At 45.6% G+C, this 13,380-nt stretch overlaps 1 protein-coding gene across 3 annotated transcripts in view; it reads left to right on the top strand.

Moving 5' to 3' along the window:
- Window positions 1–1,538: 1,538 nt before the first annotated feature.
- BDKRB2 (bradykinin receptor B2) overlaps window positions 1,539–13,380 on the top strand; it is a 54,890-nt gene continuing 43,048 nt past the window's right edge. For 2 of the 3 annotated variants that reach the window (XM_040412079.1, XM_040412078.1), the window contains exon 1: window positions 1,539–1,709. The gene's annotated coding sequence lies outside the window, so the exon portion shown is untranslated. The remainder of the gene's footprint in view (window positions 1,710–13,380) is intronic. The other variant, XM_040412077.1, reaches the window with a different exon arrangement.

Below are 13,380 nucleotides of genomic sequence, written 5' to 3'. Positions count from 1 at the left end.
ATTATAGTAGTTATATTCTTGTACATAGGAGGCAGTATTATAGTAGTTGTATTCTTGTACATAGGAGGCAGTATTATAGTAGTTGTATTCTTGTACATAGGAGGCAGTATTATAGTAGTTGTATTCTTGTACATAGGAGGCAGTATTATAGTAGTTATATTCTTGTATATAGGAGGCAGTATTATAGTAGTTATATTCTTGTACATAGGAGGCAGTATTATAGTAGTTGTATTCTTGTACATAGGAGGCAGTATTATACTAGTTATATTCTTGTACATAGGAGGCAGTATTATAGCAGTTATATTCTTGTACATAGGAGGCAGTATTATAGTAGTTATATTCTTGTACAGTATTCTAATGTTTTTTTTACATAAGGGGCAATATTATGTTGCTGTGCAAAGGCCGCAGTATTGTTTATATTTTTGTACATTGATGTACAGTATAGGTGTACGATATTTCATGAGATTGAGTCAAACATATCCCTGCATCTGAACTGAACAGTCTCCAGAGACATCTGTGATCACTCGCGTAGCTGAGACTCCTCTGCAATATTTGGCATAACACATATATGATTTGCAGGAGGCAGAATACCTGCAGTGTGTACGTATCAGAGCTACAGTCAGTTATGGAAGGTAAAAATAACATGATGTATAGCATTACCTTTTCCACTTGTGTCTGGCGATCCTTGTAAATTTCTGGCCCCTGTGTAGTAAATAATAGAGAGAACGGCTTTGTTTATTGCTGGACAGAGTCCATTACACAGCCCGGACTCCTGCCTCCTGATGTATTCATCATCTAAGGAAGGGTTTGGCAACGTCCTAATTTGCTGTTTAAATTTTTCATTGTTTCCAAGATCGTTGTCAGTGAATGGAATATTCTTATTTATCGTATCTGTTTGATAACCAGTAGAGAAGGAATATTTTGCACAGGTGAGGGTTTGTTACAGTTGTATACAACTTTTTGTGAGTTAAACACCAATCTCTAACCACTTCACCAGCAGATATTACTCTCAGTACTGTTACTTATTGCCCAAGTAAAACTCTTATCGTGTTTGAATGATACCGCAATACCATGCCTTAATAATACTGCTATATGTACTGGGCGTGCCTCTCAGTTTACCTAGAGACTACTGGTACACCGTGGAGCCAAAAAACATGTTCTTACAGGTCTTTGCCAGTTTTGCAGTTCCCTCTCCTTACTGCATACACGGGCACAGTATTATGGGCATGTAGGCGTCTTTGGCTCCTGGGGGTAAAGCAAATAAGGCAAAGAAGGAAATTTACCAAAACTGCCATTTCATACAGCATTGTTTGGTGACGTCAATGCGGCAAATTTATAAGGAAGCGCATTAATATGTAAGTGGCTTAGGTTAACCCTTGAATGGATTGACTTTTTGTCAAGTTTGAAGATGGGGGAGAGAAGACCTATAGTTCTATCCTAAGGCATCCTTGGTTGGTAGGCAGGTCCTACTTGATCTGCACGGTGGTCAGCAGGACCTCACCGCCCTTCCTGGTTATGTCCGCCTGGCCCGCCATCTACCCTGACATTGTGGTGAGGCCGAAAGTAACCAGCCATGCCAGCCCTGAGGGGAGCGGTATCTTCTGTCCTCTCTGGATGGTTAAGGCTATACATGTCTATCAGCAGAAGACCACCACCGCCATAAGTGATGACCCATCCGGAAAGACCTCCAGCAGTATGACCGACCAACCGTAAGTTCCCAACCTCCATTTCCGCTTTCATTAGCCTGTTGTGATGACTGCATTGCCATATGTAATGTCCTTGAACAGTTCCTAGGGTGGCCATCTTTGGGCGCATGGCTTAAAGGGGTTGTCTCATCATGGACATTGGGGGCATATTGCTAGGATATGCCCCCATTGTCTGATAGGTGCGGGTCCCACCTCTGCGATAAATGCTGCGTCAGCCTTGTGTGAACAGTGTCATGAATGAGCTCTAATGGAGGAGCAAGCAATCGCAAAAGCCAAAAATATCCCTTCCCTCCACCCATTTCACCAATGCCCCTGAACTGTGTGGACTTATGCAGGAGCCCAGTTTGCCCTGGTTTGTCATACTGGTTTGTTCTGTAAAACCAATAGTAGACAACGGTTTCTGGAGTTATATCTCAGGTTGTATGGCAGCTAGCATAGAGATGGTCTTGATCCGTAAATGAGATTTGTTGTACCAATAGTGACTGGAACCGCTAACCACTGCGCCCCCTGCTGGAGTAAAGTCAGGATGCAAGTGTCCGTCCCATTGCTGCGCCATCACCAAGTGGGGTGCTAAAATAGGGTCAAGGGTCACACACCTAAATCAGTGGGTGTTAAAGTCCTCTTCATCCACTGTTATAGGACTTCTAGAAATATTTAGAGTTCTCAGCTGTTTCTGGAAGTCCTATAGTGAATGGAGGGCGGCTTGCTCTCTGTTTACTTCGGGAGCCCCATCCTGTCGATATGCCATAAATGCCCCAGATGAAAAAACAACAACTTTTAAATGAGATTCCTTATGAAATAACCCAACCCCCAGGCCCATTTTGGGCTCAAATTTGAGACTCTCTGCAGTTTTTCACGTTTACAGCCTTTACCATTCCTTTTAGGACTGTATTATGACGCTGACAGTACCTTCCACTAGGGGGAGCTCATGCTCACACCTGTCCAAATCCACATGCAGTGAGCTCCTCCTAGTGGTGACTTCAGGCAGTGAGAATTATGATTTATCCCTTATACAGTTATTTTATGACACTTGCACAATGGATGGTCCCAGGTGGTGAATGTTCTTGATAAATCCTTGATTTCTGTAGAAATTAGGCAGAGCCATTACTCACATGGACGAGAGACCCCGACCATAGAACGCCCAGGTTGTGAGGAAACGCAGGGTCCACATCTAGGGACGTTCTCCACTTCATTAGATTTGCAGACACCCCATAGAAACCCTTTCATACTGAGCAGCTGGTGCTGTGCCTTGAACATTTCACTCTGAGTCCGGATGTAGCAGAGCTGAGTCAGTGCAATGGCTCATTTGTGTTCCTGACTTTTACATTCTACTTCTCAGTGACGGGTTCAGCTCTGCTACATCACTAGATGAAATCCTCTGTGGAGTAACCTGAAGTCTGTACCTGCAGGCGTTCATTACATTCCGATACGGGCGAGCGGGGAGAACAATGCTGGGCAGGAAGATGGGATTGTGTATAAAATTTGAGCCATTTCCTTCCTTTTCTTTAGAAAATAGAGAATAACAAAAAGACAAACACGACACAAACACCGTAACCATGGAAACGCGCCGCGTGCAGATACCGAAGTACATTTACATCTTCGTTCCATCCTCTGCATGCCCCGGCACATTGCCTCTTAAGGGTCGAGGAAAGCTTGGCCGACAACTCGCCTAGGGAGACCAGTCGTACCCACATAGTTGTCAGAGCCAGTTCCTGGTGTCAGAGGTCCCTTAACCCCCTCCATAAGAAGACACCAGTATTATAAATGGCACTTGGCAGATGGGGGTCCTGTTAGAATTGACATTGGGCGCAGGAGCTTTAGGTTTCATCTGTGAAACTCTAAATACATCCAATAGAGAGTCGCAGCATAAGCCGTGTCAGTGTGTCAGTGGCATCCGTCAGAATTGTGAATGCTGCTCTGGAGTATAATACAAGTCTAAGGCCTCTTTCACACAAACGATGCGGATTAGGTCCGGATGCGTTAAGTGAAAATCGCACCATTTTGCAAGCAAGTTCAGTCAGTTTTGTTTGTGATTGCATTCGGTTTTTTTCCGCATGGGTGCAATGCGTTTTGATGCGTTTTTCACGCGAGTGATCACAAAAACGGAAGGTTTACAAACAACATCTCTTAGCAACCATCAGTGAAAAACGCATCGCATCCGCACTTGCTTCCGAATGTAATGTTTTTTTCAATGAAGCCCCATTCACTTCTATGGGGCCAGGGCTGCGTGAAAAACGCAGAATATAGAACAGGCAGAACTGATGTGTGAAAAATAAACACTCATGTACACAGACCCATGGAAATGAATGGGTCAGGATTCAGTGCGGGTGAAATGCGTTCACGTCACGCATTGCACCAGCGCGGAAAACTCGCTCATGTGAAAGGGCCCTAACTCAGAGTGAGTGCAGGATAAATAGTGAGTGCAGCTCTGGAGTATAATACAGGATCAGTACAGGATAAGTAATGTATGTACACAGTGACTGCACCAGCAGAATAGTGAGTTCAGCTCTGGAGTATAATACAGGATGTAACTCAGGATCAGTACAGGATAAGTAATGTATGTACACAGTGACTCCACCAGCAGAATAGTGAGTGCAGCTCTGGAGTATAATACAGGATGTAACTCAGGATCAGTACAGGTTAAGTAATGTATGTATACGGTGACTGCACCAGCAGAATAGTGAGTGCAGCTCTGGAGTATAATACAGGATGTAACTCAGGATCAGTACAGGATAAGTATTGTATGTACACAGTGACTGCACCAGCAGAATAGTGAGTGCAGCTCTGGAGTATAATACAGGATGTAACTCAGGATCAGTACAGGATAAGTAATGTATGTACACAGTGACTGCACCAGCAGAATAGTGAATGCAGCTCTGGGGTATAATACAGGATGTAACTCAGAATGAGTACAGGATAAGTAATGTATGTACACAGTGACTGCACCAGCAGAATAGTGAGTGCAGCTCTGGAGTATAATACAGGATGTAACTCCGGATCAGTACAGGATAAGTAATGTATGTACACAGTGACTGCACCAGCAGAATAGTGAGTGCAGCTCTGGAGTATAATACAGGATGTAACTCAGGATCAGTACAGGATAAGTAATGTATGTACACAGTGACTCCACCAGCAGAATAGTGAGTGCAGCTCTGGGGTATAATACAGGATGTAACTCAGGATCAGTACAGGATAAGTAATGTATGTACACAGTGACTCCACCAGCAGAATAGTGAGTGCAGCTCTGGAGTATAATACAGGATGTAACTCAGGATCAGTACAGGATAAGTAATGTATGTACACAGTGACTGCACCAGCAGAATAGTGAGTGCAGCTCTGGAGTATAATACAGGATGTAACTCCGGATCAGTACAGGATAAGTAATGTATGTACACAGTGACTGCACCAGCAGAATAGTGAGTGCAGCTCTGGAGTATAATACAGGATGTAACTCCGGATCAGTACAGGATAAGTAATGTATGTACACAGTGACTGCACCAGCAGAATAGTGAGTGCAGCTCTGGAGTATAATACAGGATGTAACTCAGGATCAGTACAGGATAAGTAATGTATGTACACAGTGACTCCACCAGCAGAATAGTGAGTGCAGCTCTGGGGTATAATACAGGATGTAACTCAGGATCAGTACAGGATAAGTAATGTATGTACACAGTGACTGCACCAGCAGAATAGTGAGTGCAGCTCTGGAGTATAATACAGGATGTAACTCAGGATCAGTACAGGGTAAGTAATGGTGAAAAATATCTTTGGACCGTGTTAGCCGGTAAATTGAATATATAAAAATGAGGTTCTTTAGTGGTTGATACCATTTAATACAAGGGTCCTCAAACTACGACCCGCGGGCCACATGCGGCCCTTTCGAGGACTCTGATCCGGCCCGCCGGGTCTTTAACAGTTAACATTAGGCCTATGCGCATCTGCTCCCTCCCTCCGATGTCGGCTCTGCTCCGGCGGTACGTGACTGCTCACTGACGTCACGCGCCTCCTCTCAGGCGATGCAGTGAGTTAGCGCCGCCGCCGCCCGCCAGCTTCTCACATCACCGCCCGGAGCAGAGAGAAGAACAGCCGGAACAACTGTGGGTGTGGCAGTGTGTGGTGGGCATTTTGGCAGTGTGCGGGGGACATTAAAATGGCGGCCACTTGTCTGTGGGGCAAATGAAAATGGTGGCCACTGTGACAGTGGGAAAACGGGCAGTTAGCTGGGTTGGCATGCTCTCATTTCATACTCAAAGAGACTGTCAACAGGTCAGTCAGAGTGACACTTGGATAATGAAATATCAGGGTGCCAGTCAGAATCTGACCTATTGAAATGCAGACTTGCAGCCTGATATTTCATTATCCAAGTCTCTTTGGGAAACAATTGAGAGCATGCCAATCCAGCCAACTGCCAGTTTTCTTTCCATGGGGCAACCATGATAATAAAATAGCATCCCACTTATATACGCATTTCCTTTCAGGCCCGTTATATAGGGAGAACCCCGTCCGTTATATAGGGAGTACCCCGTCAGGCACTGATCTGGTCTGCATAGAAAAGCCTGCAAGAGGTAAGTGTCCACGTCGGGGGGCAGAGGCCTGTAAGTGGGGGTTCATACACTGGGTGTGCGTGTGTGTGTGTATATATATATAATGCACACATTGGTATTTTACTAATAGCAAGTTTGAATCCCTAGGAAACAATGATGTCAAGAAAAAGAAAAATTGACTCGAGTGTAGGATATTCAAAGAACAGTGGACTTACGATTACTTTTTCATGCGGTATAAAGAAAAAGCTGAGTGTCTGATATGCCAGAATATAGTTGCTGTGTTCAAAGAATACAATTCAAACTCAACATAAAGATAAATATGATTGTTTGGTCGGAGACGTGAGAAAAGATAAAATATTAAAACTGAAACATACATTGACAACTCAGCAAAATACTTTTGTGAAGCAGAAGCAGCTAAATATTTCATCACTGCGAGCAAGTTTTCAAGTTGCCAAGCTAATGGCGCGCACTGGCAGACCATTTGTGGAGGGAGAATTTGTTAAAGAATGCCTTATTTCTGTTGCCAAAGAGATGTGTCCAGAGAAGGCCGATTTATTTAGTACAGCGAGTCTTTCGGGACCTACAGTGACACGAAGGATTGAAGAAATGGGAGACAATTTGCATCAGCATTTGCAAACCACTGCAAAAAAAAAAATTTGCTATTTTTCCTTGGCACTCGACGAAAGCAATGACGTTCGGGATTCTGCCCAACTTCTCATTTTCATTCGTGGGACGAATGACTATTTTGAAGTCACAGAAGAGCTTGCTGCACTGCAAAGCATCAAAGGTACAACCACAGGAGCGGATATATATGAAAAGCTTTGTCAAACTGTGACTGGTTTGGAGCTGGATTGGGCTAAACTAGCCAGTGTGACAACTGATGGTGCTCCTAGCATGGTGGGGACTAAGAAAGGAGTAATTCTTCACATTAAACATTAAATCACATGTGAAAGCATTTGAAGTAAAATTAGGCCTCCTCATCAAACAAGTGAAGGAGGAAAACTTCTGCCATCTCCCCACAACTCAAAACCTGTTAGCAGAAAAACCATTGGTTCCATTCCCAAACAAAACATGTGTGGATTCACTGGAAACTTTGCAAAAGGAGTTCAAATTTAGATTTAAAGAGCTTCATCTCCATGAACAGGACATACAGCTTTTCCGTAACCCATTTTCTATTGACATTGAAAATGTGGATACAATTTTCCAAATGGAACTGGCTGAACTGCAGAATTGTGACTCACTGAAAGACGCATTCAAGTCAAGCAGCCTTCCTAATTTCTAGGCATCTCTCCCCTCTGAGACATATCCTAATCTCGGGAACCATGCACTCAAAGTGGTAACCATCTTTGGCAGCACTTATGTCTGTGAACAGACTTTTTCAAGAATGAAACATCTGAAATCTCCAACCAGATCTAGATTAACACTTGCATCACTTGTTACGACTATGGGACCGGACATTGACCATCTCATTAGCCAAAAGCAGGCCCACAGTTCCCATTGAAGTACTGGTAAGTCTGCTGATTTATTTTAACTTTACAAATTTATATTGTATTTTTCACTTCAAAATAACATATGTGCAGTGTGCATAGGAATTTGGTCATAGTTAAAGGGATTTTCCCATCTTGGACAATGGGGGCATATCGCTAGGTAGGATATGCCCCCATTGTCCTATAGGTGTGGGTCCCACCGCTGAGACCCGCACTGATATAGAGAACGGAGCCCCGAAAGCGAAGGAGGGCGCACTGCGCATAAGCAGCCGCCGTCCATTTATTTCTATGGGGCTGCTGAAAATAGGCTATTTCCGCCAGCCTCATAGAAATGAATGGGAGCATGGGCAGTGCATGCGCAGTACACTCCCATTCACTTTCGGGGCTCCGTTCTCTATATAGGTGCGGGTCCCAGCGGTGGGACCTGCACCTAACGATATTCCCCTATTGTCCAAGATGGGAATACCCCTTTAAAAAATATAGTCCGGCCCTCCAATGGTTTGAGGGACAGTGAAGTGGCCCCCGGTTTAAAAAGTTTGAGGACCCCTGATTTAATGGCTAACTAAAAAGATGGACACAATTTCAAGCTTTCGACACTATTCAGGCCTCTTTGTCAGGTGTCTTAACACCGTATCTGAAGATTCACATTATATACAGTTACTGCACTTTTTATGTAGATATGGTTCCAAATCTGCTGCATAGAGAGAATGACATTTTGACTGTAGCCACCTATAGGGGGAGCTTACTGCATACACCAAGCATGTCAAACTCAAAGGCTAACATGGGCCAAAAAAACAAAATTTAAGTTTATGTGGGCCGCATCAAAAAAAAATTTTTTTTTTTTTTTACAATATAATGCAGACAGATCCGTTCTGAACGGATCCACCGTCTGCATTATATGAGCGGATCCGTCTCAGACGGATCAGCTCTGAACGCAAGTGTGAAAGTAGCCTTAGGGGCGAGAACCTGGGATCTTTCATCCCTTGTCCTATTCAGCTCTATCAGGGTGAATAGGACTTCACACTGTCCCTGCTACTCTGTGCCTTGTGCACACAGCATCAGGGATGTTACCATGGCAACCAGGGCTTCTGTAGCGTCCTGGCTGCCATGGTAACTGATCGGAGCCCCAGGCTTACACAGCTGGGGCTCCGATCAGAAGCTGCCACTGCACCACCAATGAGGGGGAGGGGAGAGGTCCCTGTGGCCACTGCCACCAATGATTTTAATACTGGGGGGGTTGAGAGGGGCTGGCGCACTGTGCCACCAATGATTTTAATGGGATGGGGGGTTGAGGGGGGGGGCACACTGCACCACCAATGATAAATTACCCCTTTATACAGGAGGCTGGTACTGGCAGATCAGCAGTTAACCCCTCAGGTGCGGCACCTAAGGGGTTAATTGCCTCTGATCGCAGCTCCCTGTCAGCGGCAGGGTGCCGGCAATGCGATTCTGCTGCCAGCACCCGCCTCCTGTATTGTGTTAAAGAATGACTTTCACTATCAGGCCACACAGAGCGGCGCCCAGCGATGTCTCAGCACTCACCATTTAGTCCTGGGCGCCGCTCCGTTCGCCTGCAGTGCCCCATTACTGTCTCCTCTCCTGCTCCACATGCTGCTGATTACTATCGGAGCGATGGGAGGAGACATCAGCTTCACTAGTGGGCGTTCCTTCTTCCTGGCTGTAGCGCTGTCCAATCGCAGCGCAGGGAAAAGGAACGCCCACTAGTGAAGCTGATGTCTCCTCCCATCGCTCCGATAGTAATCAGCAGCATGTGGAGCAGGAGAGGAGACAGTAATGGGGCACTGCGGGCGAACGGAGCGGCGCCCAGGACTAATGGTGAGTGCTGAGACATCGCTGGGCGCCGCTCTGTGTGGGAAATGGGAATAGTCCTATCATTGGTGGCTCACTGCGCCCGCCCTTCCTCCGCCCCTCTCTCCTCATTGGTGGCGCAGTGCGCCCGCTAGTCCCCCCCCCCCCCCCCTCTCCTCTCATTGGTGGCAGCGGCAGCAGCACAAGGGGGAGGGAGGACAGCTTCCTTCTCCCCGTGCTGCTGAGAGAACATGAGCGCGCCGATAGCAGCGCGCTCATGTTCAGAGATACTAGACTGCCGGGCCGCAAAGATATTCATTGCGGGCCGCATGTTTGACACCCATGGCATACACTGATCTCAATAAAGACACCGCATGCAGTGAGCTCCCCCTAGTGGTGGCTGCAAGCAGTTAGATTTTTATCAGTTAACACTAAAGGGGAGATTTACCAAACCTGTGTAAAGTAGAACTGGCTGCCCACAGCAACCAATCAGATTCCACCTTTCATTTTTCAATGGAGCTCTGAAAAATTGAATCTTATTGGTTGTTGTGGGAAACTAGGTCAGTTCTACTTTACACAGGTTTTGATAAATCTCCCTCAGTGTCTCTGGTGAAGAATGCAGGATTCAGTAGGTGTATCACTTTAAAGGGCATCTGTCAGCAGATTTGTCCCTATGACTCCGGCTGACCCGTTACATGAGCGCTTGGCAGCTGAAGGCGTCTGTGTTGGTCCCATGTTCATATGTGTCCGCACTGCTGAGAAATATGATGTTTACATATATGCTAATGAGGCTCTGGGAGCAACGGGGGCGTTACCATTACACCTAGAGGCTCTGCTCTCTCTGCAACTGCCGCGCAGTCTGCACTTTGACAGGACCAGGCAGAGTAAACGTTTATCACACCTGACCCTGTCAATCAAAGTACAGAGGGAGCGGCAGTTGCAGAGAGAGCTGAGCCTTTTTTTAAAATCAGATCTTTTTTTATTGAACGTTTTGATAAACATTACATTATTCAATTTACAATTAAGGCAAATTGAATTGCATAAGAACTGAGCCTCTAGGTGTAATGGTAACGCCCCCGTTGCTCCCAGAGGCTCATTTGCATATAATAAAACATCATTTTTCTCAGCAATGCGGACACATATGAACATGGGACCGACACAGATGCCTCCAGCTGCCAAGTGCACATGTAACAGGTCAGCCGGTGTCATGGGGACAAATCTGCTGACAGAGGACCTTTAAATGTGTTGGCTGTGTCAAGAAACAGAAGCAGCGCCACTACCATCCACAGGCGGTGTATGGTATTGCAGCCTTCAAGTCGGTCATGATGCGATAACAGCTAGGGATGAGCGAATAGACTTCGGATGAAACATCCGAAGTCGATTCACATAAAGCTTTGTTCCAATACTGTACGGAGTGAGCGCTCTGTACCTTATTAGAATGTATTGGCTCCGATGAGCCGACGTTATTACTCGCGAGACTTGACGTAATAACTTCATAAATTGATTTGTACTGTAAAAAAATAACATTTCCCGAACTCTGGTTTGGTTCCCTAATAACCGCTATATACGAGCTGTTTCGGGAAAGCTTACTGCTTTTAATGTCATTCTTTAGAATCCCTCAGTGTAGCTGGAAATGCAAAAATAGAAATTCTATGGAATTAGCAATTAACGGAAGTCTGACGGCCTCCTGCTGCCTCCTGCTGCCCGTCTTCCTGTGGGCACTGACTACCAAGGAGGCCAATTTGCAGACGTTGAGCTTTGGATGTTGCTTGAAATGAATGGGTCCGCATCCTATCCGCAAAAAAAACGGATCGGACACGGAAACAAAATACGGTTGTGTGCATGAGGCCTAAAGATCGTATTGTATACTTTAAAAGCTACAGTCAGGTCCATAAATATTGGGACATGGACACAATTCTTACATTTTTGGCTCTATACACCACCACAATGGATCTGAAATGAAACGAACAAGATGTGCTTTACCTGCAGACTGTCAGCTTTAGGCTACTTTCACACTTGCGTTCGGAGCGGATCCGTCTGATGTTTCATCAGACGGATCCGCTCCTATAATGCAGACGTTCGCATCCGTTCAGAACGGATGCATCTGCATTAAAACTTAGAAAATTTTCTAAGTGTGAAAGTAGCCTGAGCGGAGCCGTTCAGACTTTACATTGTAAGTCAATGGGGAACGGATCCGCTTGAAGATTGAGCCATATGGTGTCATCTTCAAGCGGATCCGTCCCCATTGACTTACATTGTAAGTGTGGACGGATCCGCTCGCCTCCGCACGGCCAGGCGGACACCCGAACGCTGCAAGCAGCGTTCAGGTGTCCGCTCACTGAGCGGAGCGGAGGCTGAACGCTGGCAGGCGGATGCATTCTCAGTGGATCCGCCTCCACTGAGAATGCATTGGGGCCAGACGGATGCGTTCGGGGCCGCTCGTGAGCCCCTTCAAAAGGTGCGCACGAGCGGACACCCGAACGCTAGTGTGAAAGTAGCCTTAATTTGAGGGGATTTACACCCAAATCAGGTGAACGGTGCAGGAATTACAGCAGTTTGCATATGTGCCTCCTACTTGTTAAGGGACCAAAAGTAATGGGACAGAATAATAATCATAAATCAAACTTTCACTTTTTAATACTTGGTTGCAAATCCTTTGCAGTCAATTACAGCCTGAAGTCTGGAACGCATAGACATCACCAGACGCTGGGTTTCATCCCTGGTGATGCTCTGCCAGGCCTCTACTGCAACTGTCTTCAGTTCCTGCTTGTTCTTGGGGCATTTTCCCTTCAGTTTTGTCTTCAGCAAGTGAAATGCTCAATCGGATTCAGGTCCGGGGATTGACTTGGCCATTGCAGAACATTCCACTTCTTTCCCTTAAAGAACTCTTTGGTTGCTTTTGCAGTATGCTTTGGGTCATTGTCCATCTGCACTGTGAAGCGCCGTCCAATGAGTTCTGAAGCATTTGGCTGAATATGAGCAGATAATATTGCCCGAAACACTTCAGAATTCATCCTGCTGCTTTTGTCAGCAGTCACATCATCAATAAATACAAGAGAAGCAGTCCCATTGGCAGCCATACATGCCCACGCCATGACACTACCACCACCATGCTTCACTGATGAGGTGGTATGCTTAGGATCATGAGCCGCTCCTTTCCTTCTCCATACTCTTCTCTTCCCATCACTCTGGTACAAGTTGATCTTGGTCTCATCTGTCCATAGGATGTTGTTCCAGAACCGTGAAGGCTTTTTTAGATGTCGTTTGGCAAACTCTAATCTGGCCTTCCTGTTTTTGAGGCTCACCAATGGTTTCCATCTTGTGGTGAACCCTCTGTATTCACTCCGGTGAAGTCTTCTCCTGATGGTTGACTGTGACACACATACACCTACCTCCTGGAGAGTGGTCTTTTAAATGTGTTGGCTGTGTCAAGAAACAGAAGCAGCGCCACTACCATCCACAGGCGGTGTATGGTATTGCAGCCTTCAAGTCGGTCATGCTGCGATAACAGCTAGGGATGAGCGAATAGACTTCGGATGAAACATCCGAAGTCGATTCACATAAAGCTTTGTTCCAATACTGTACGGAGCGAGCGCTCTGTACCTTATTAGAATGTATTGGCTCCGATGAGCTAAAGTTATTACTCGCGAGACTTGACGTAATAACTTCATAAATTGATTTGTACTGTAAAAAAATAACATTTCTCGAACTCTGGTTTGGTTCCCTAATAACCGCGATATACGAGCTGTTCCGGGAAAGCTTACTGCTTTTAATGTAATTCTTTAGAATCCCTCAGTGTAGCTGGAAATGCAAAAATAGAAATTCTATGGAATT

This window comes from Bufo bufo, chromosome 11 (assembly GCF_905171765.1).
Source record: "Bufo bufo chromosome 11, aBufBuf1.1, whole genome shotgun sequence".
Classification (NCBI taxonomy): domain Eukaryota; kingdom Metazoa; phylum Chordata; class Amphibia; order Anura; family Bufonidae; genus Bufo; species Bufo bufo.
This window is presented reverse-complemented; position numbering and strand designations above follow the sequence as displayed.